Below are 7,299 nucleotides of genomic sequence, written 5' to 3' on the forward strand. Positions count from 1 at the left end.
AAAGGGAGTGGGGCCGGATGGGCCGGGTGAAGTGGCCAACATGGGCCGGCTGTTGGGTCAGTTGGCCCAGGGGGGTCTTTTCCCCTTTTGTTAGTTTTCTGTTTTTGTTGTACTTTTTCTTTATTTTCTTTTATGTTTTAATTCATTTTAAAGTATTTAGGCCTTTTCTAAAATTGTGTTTACTTCATCATAATTACCTATGCAATAATTTACACAATCCGAACATTTTTGTTTTAATGTTTGAAAACTTTGGTTGTTGGAGGTTAATTCCAATTTGGATTCGAAACATTTTGAACTAACCCATGATTAGCAACAGTAAACAAGGTGATGTGGCGTCATTAGTAGAGTTTTACTGTAGCTTAATTATCCGGGCATTACAATTCTTCTCCACTACAAGAAATCTCGTCCCGAGATTTAAGAGGCGTAAGGTCGGGAGGTTCTGGTTATGAATTCTAGTGATTCTTCTCGGTCTTGGTTGCTCTTCTCGAAGTGGTCGATCCATTACGTTGATGTCTTAATTTCTCTACTTCAGGTCATCATGATGAAGTAGGCATCCTTTCCTCGGGATCTTCGTCGTACTTACGAAAGAATAAGGGCATATACCGGAAGAATGGACGTCTGCAAGGTAGACTATCTGGTAGACAACATCGGGGAAGGTGGCGGAAAGTAACTCTCGATTTGAAACTTAAGACATTATCGAGAGCAAAGAAGGTGCAAAATAGAAGTGTCAAGCGCACAGGCAATCGTTCGTCGCCTGGAACGAAGTGTGAAAGGAATTCAGAGCAATGGGAATAAGTATTGCGTCTGATACCAGAATAGATCACTAGGCAGGTGGCCCGTGAATTACATATGAAGTCAAGCACAAGGAATAACTTTGGCAACAGGGTGTACATGAGAGTCCGGTTTCGATCCTGTGGAACTGTGGGTTATGGGCCCACCATGTCGGTTAGAAGTAGAAAGAGCGGTGACATCTTGCACGGTTATGATAGCAAGGCACGTCAGAGAATAACCTGTCAGTTATGTCAGCAACAATATCGGTGCCAAGGGCGAGGGACAAAGAGAACCATTTTCCTGCTCGTTGAACAAGGCGGACCAACAGGAAAAGTTCTCGTCCATATGTGGCTACCGGAATGTCATCACCAATAGTAACAGGGTCTTGCTAAGATAATTGTACACCGAGGTGTTAACATAAGCAGGAGAATATTACTGCTTAGATCACAAGAAAGGTTAAACCAAACAATGGAAAGGAAAATATGGTTATTAGACTAAACAGAACAATGGAAAGGAAAATGTGTTTAAACACATATTTTCAGGGATATATCCTTCCCAATGACAAGCAGAGCATGATATCCATGGCAGGATATAAATAGAAAACCCTTTAGATGAGGGGAGAGAAATTTCATGACATTATCCATACAACGGTGTTTGGATGATTGATAAGGAAATTTTTGCATTGTGCTTCAAATGTTCTTATTGAAGATCGGAGTACCACAGACATGCTTCGAGATAGCATTGATATGGTCTTCAAGCAAGTTCGGACTTCGGATACACGAAGGATCCATCAGGAACAACTTGTAGAATAAGTCTTACAATTTCTTCATGGAAGAATGGATAACTTTGCTAAAAGGAAACTATAACAATAGGTCCTCCGGCCAGGTCTTCTAGGCATTACATCACCTTATGGGTTCAAAGAGCAATGTTATAACTCTCGGGAATATGTTCCTACCATCATATCTGTCTGAGATTCAGATCTGATTGGGGCCAGGATACCTCAGACTCAAGATGCCCGAGAAGAAAAGGTGCAACACAAATTGACAAGATGACATTGTAAGATCCTTGAGAAATGAACTATGGAAACAAGTTCCGAAACAAGAGTTCATCATTAAATCAAGGAGAGGATGAGGAAGTGGTTGATGGACTCAGCGCCAATTCATTGAGATTTCCAAAAAGATGGATATCCACAATTATGTAAACAAGGAGACAACATTTGTTAGATCAAATGATATAATGATGTATGCCCGAGGAAAACATACACAAGTAAACATTGGTTGAAAGGTGCACCCGAAAGATGGGCTTAGGTAGCATGATCAATGTTAGAATGGTGGTTCAACAACCAATAGTCTAAGAACAAACTATCGACCATCAACTTCAAAGCAATAGAGTTGCTAGAAGTACAGAATCCAAGCAGCACCATTCACTTTTTGGTATCCCGGTTAGAATCAACACGTGGACCAAGAAGGAAAAGGTTATGGTGAGAAGTATTACTTGCATCAATAATTCATAAGAGGTGGTGAAATTCTCACGACATTCTTGACATAAATGATGGTATTACTCCAAGGTAGAGCATAACATAAGTTGGATAACAAGGAACTCAAGGTACTACACCAAACATGAACATGTTCGTGTTGGAGAGAGGGCAATAAAGATGTCGATGATAACTCAAATCATCGAGGGGCAAGGATGGTATTTCTCATCAAGAATTCGATATATATCCCGGAAGAACCGAAAAGGTTGATGATGATCACGACAAATTTTGTCGAGAGGCTCCACGAAGAAGCAACCAACCGTCGACTGCATCAAGCAAAGGGACTGTTGCAGTGAAAGATTATTGGATCCATGGATACAACACCAACTCGGGATCAAGCTTGTTGTTTGAGGTGGAACGGTAAGACGAGGAAATCCACGTAAGCTTAGCTCATCATCGGAAGTTGTGCTCCGGGATTAAGGACCAGGTAGCATAGTTAAAATCAGCACGATAATGATATAGCCAATCAGGCTAGGAATGACTTGAAGAATTATTAAACTCATAAGCAACGAAAATTACTTAGGGTTATCGAACCGGTATGTGGAATCGGTTCACATATCGGGGTTCTCGGTTGACGACAACCCAGAACCCAGGAATATTGGAATTTGTGAGAAATAACAGTTGATGAAGAAACCATAAGAAGTTATGCAGTTCCATGATATTCTTTTTTTTGACTGGTGACTGTAGGGAAAACCCCCCACAGCATTAAGAATTTATTAAAAAAGAGTACATGAAAGTACATGGATTACAAGAGGTAATCTAGTCTAAACAAGAGAAATAAAAACTACATGGATTACAAGTTCCATGATATTCTTGAGATACCAGAGTGTAATACTCGAAGGTTGATCAAAGTAAAGGTTGGACAGGTGCAATGATCTGCAAAAGACAAGTACTTCAACTTGTCCGAGAAATGGTATTTAAAGGAGAACATGGCCGGAACCATGATTGCAAAAGGCCAGATCCCAAATATAAGGTGAACTTATACAAAGGGAATATTTAATTGAAGAGAAGCTTTAATGATATGATCTACATCGTGTCCATGGGCATGAACACAAGGTTCAAGGTCGACTCCCACTTCTCCAATGCAGAACCTTTCATTCACTTATCGTTTTCGAAGAAGTTGTAGTGTTGAAATTTTATTTGGCAAAATACCAGAAGAGTATGACTCGTGAAAACTTTCGATCTCACACATATTAAGGAAGGCTTAGGTTCAACCCATCGGGGTATCGTGGAAACATATACCACAAGCTTTAATAGTAAATATCACCAGCTCGAAAGCAGAGCATGGTTGGCCAAATTAGAGAATAGGATTTACCAATGGTATTATGTATCAGGGAAAGGAACTTCTTGAGATTTTCATATATGAAGGACACTGTTGGATGATAATTCAACGAAGGATCTGACGGTCAATAACGGAGCTGGTGTGAGCCTCGACACACAAGCAGAGGAAGAAACAATGCAAGGGAATTGGATTATAGAAACAACTGACTAATTCAAAGCTCAAATGCAAAGGAATTATGATTTCAAATTCAAGGGATCAGAAGCAAATGCTCTGATTAAGGATGGATAAGTTGAATAGATTGAGGGGTACAATCGATGGCAATTTAATTGGTTGTGAACCAGCTCGAGTTAAAAATGACGGCTGAGCCGGAAAAATAATTCATAAGGATCATCTGATAATTGCGGGCATTCACAACATATTGAATCAACGGAGTCAAAATGATATTGACAAGGGATGCCAATAAGATTAGGAGAATTAGGGGATTAACCATAATGCAAGCAAGCAAGAAATTCAAGAGCAATAGGTTGCTTAGGATTTTTGGAAGATCGAATGGTATTTCGAAACCGTTGTGAAATGCATGAATCAACTGGGAATGAACGGATACTTGATAAGTGCAAGAAATTATCAGTAGGGGTATTCAGGTGGCAAAGAACTGCAGGGCAGTAGGCACAAGGTATTCTCAGAACAATAGAGATAATTTTCGGGGTATCTTGTAATAACAAGATCAACCGGGAATAAAGGTAAGGACGGTAGGTGTACAAATTTATTCATAGGTATATTCCGGTGGTAGGGAACCGCAAAAGCGACGGACACAAAGTCTCAAGAGAACATCGAAGAGTGTCTTCAGAATGTTCTGGTGCACCAAGCAATCATCTAGAGTGAGGGGCTCTACGGGAGGAAATAATTACGAGAACCCAGAGTCAGAGTTTGTAAAATCATTTAACCTGAATAGAAGAGAGGTCAAAATCCCAGAGTATAGATGAGGAATAAAAGATCCTAATTCCACCCAATGGCGACGTGGGCCCGTAAGCCACACAGCCATGTTAGTAAAAGTTTTGCAATGACTAGACTCGACTTCGGCCAAGGAGTGTGGAAGGGGATTCCTACATGCAGTTGGCTCTGACACCAACTTGTGACGCCCCCGATTCAATCATACACTAATCATGCACGCAAATATGTACGATCAAGATCAGGGACTGACAGGAAGATATCACAACACAACTCTAAAAGTAAAATAAGTCATACAAGAATCATATTACAAGCCAGGGGCCTCGAGGGCTCGAATACAAGTGCTCGAATATAAACGAGTCAGCGGAAGCAACAATATTTGAGTACAGACATAAGTTAAACAAGTCGCCATAAGATGGCTAGCACAAATTGGGATACATATCGAAAGAGGCGCAGGCCTCCTGCCTGGGATCCTCCTAAACTACTCCTGGTCATTGTCAGCGGCCTGCACGTAGTAGTAGGCACCTCCAGTGTAGTAGGAGTCGTCGTCGACGGTGGCTTCTGGCTCCTGGGCTCCAACGTCTGGTTGCGACATCCGAGAAGAGGAAAAAAGGGGAAAAGAGGGAGCAAAGAAACCATGAGTACTCATCCAAAGTACTCGCAAGCAAGGATCTACACTACATATGCATGGGTATATGTGTAAAGAGGCAATATCGGTGGACTGAACTGCAGAATGCCAGAATAACAGGTGGATAGCTAGTCCTATCAAAGACTACGCTTCTGGCAGCCTCCGTCTTGCAGCATGTAGAAGAGAGTAGATTGAAGTCCTCCAAGTAGCATCACATAACATAATCCTACCCGGCGATTCTCCCCTCGTCACCCTGTGGAAAAGCGATCACCGGGTTGTCTCTGGAACTTGTCTGGGTGTGTTTTATTAAGTATCCGGTTCTAGTTGTCATAAGGTCAAGATACAACTCCGGATTGTCCTTTTACCGAGGGATATGGCTATTCGAATAGATAAACTTCCCTGCAGGAGTGCACCACATAACCCAACACGCTCGATCCCTCTGGCCGGACACACTTTCCTGGGTCATGCCCGGCCTCGGAAGAGCAGCACGTCGCAGCCCCACCTAGGCACAATAGAGAGGTCAGCACGCCGGTCTAAATACTATGCACGCAGGGGTCTGGGCCCATCGTCCATTGCACACCTGCACATTGCGAACGCGGCTGGTGAGCAGACCTAGCCTCCCTTATACAAGGATAGGCGTTCCAGTCCAACCCGGCGCGCGCCGCTTAGTTGCTGTCATCAAGAAGGCTTCGGCTGATACCACGATGTCGAGTGCCCATAACTATTCCCTCTTAGTTGGTTAGTGCGTATAGGCCAGTGGTCAAACTCAGATCAAATACCAAGATCTCGTTAAGCATGTTATTTATGAAGTTACCGCGGACACCAATCAGGGCCAGGCCCACCTCTCACCTAGGTGGTCTCAACGTGCCCCATCGCTCCGCCACAAAGTAACAGTCGGGGGCCGTCGGGAACCCAGACCCACCTCTACTGGGATGGAGCCACCTGTCCTTCTAGCCCCCGCATCAGAATCACTTGCAGGTACTCGACGAGCCGACCTGACTTCAGTCACTATCTGTATAGTATGTATGTATGTATGTATAATATATACCCGTGATCACCTCCCGAGTGATCACGACCCGATAGTATAGCAATGCAGCGGACAAGAATGTAGGGCCACATATGATAAACTAGCAACCTATACTAAGCATTTAGGATTGCAGGTAAGGTATCACCAGATGTAGCAACAATGACAGGCTCTACAACAGGATAAGATTAATCGAAAACAGTAACAGGCTATACTACTCTAATGCAAGAAGTAGAGGGTAGAATAGGTGATATCTGGTGATCAAGGGGGAGGGGACTTGCCTGGTTGCTCTCGCAAGAAGGAGGGGTCGTCAACTCTGTAGTCGAACGGGACAGCACCAACGTCGGTCTCATAGTCTAATGGAGAGAAGAGGGGGAAGAAACAATAAATACAATGCAAACATAAGCATGACGATGCATGACATGACAATGAGCGGTGCTAGGTGTGCCCTAGTAGGTGATACCGGCGAAAGGGGGAAACATCCGGGAAAGTATCCCCGGTGTTTCGGGTTTTGGGATAGATGAACCGGAGGTGAAATGTTGCAGGTTCACTATGCTAGGACGCGTGGCTGACGAACGGGCTGCGTATTCGGATACGTCTAGTCGTTCTGAGCAACTTTCATGTACAAAGTTTTTCCATCCAAGTTACGGATTATTTTATATTAATTTTAAAGTTTTAAAACATTTTCTAAATTATTATTATTAAATTAATTCAAAATTAGTATTATTGCATCAGCATGACATTAGCAGTCAACAGAGGGGTTGACTGGTCAAACTGGCATGTGGGTCCCACTGGTCATAGACTTAGGTTAACTAAATAGGTTTAGTTAGTTTAATTAGTGATTAGGTTAGTCTAATCAGGATTAATTAAGTTAATTAATTAATTAAGTAATTTCATAATTATTTTTTATTTTGTAATTCTTTCTTTTTTTAATAGGGGTGTGGGGGGCACTGGGCAGTGGCCCATAGGGCCAAACGGGCGCGGGCGGTGGATCGGGCGCGGGGCGCCAGGACGCCTGATAGGCGCAGCGGCCAGGGGGCGAAGGGGCCGGCGCGTGGCCGGCGTCGGCGGCCGTGGCTGTTGCCGGAGTGGGGCGGCGCCGCGAGGCTACG

The sequence above is a fragment of the Triticum dicoccoides genome, chromosome 7B (assembly GCF_002162155.2).
Source record: "Triticum dicoccoides isolate Atlit2015 ecotype Zavitan chromosome 7B, WEW_v2.0, whole genome shotgun sequence".
NCBI lineage: Eukaryota > Viridiplantae > Streptophyta > Magnoliopsida > Poales > Poaceae > Triticum > Triticum dicoccoides.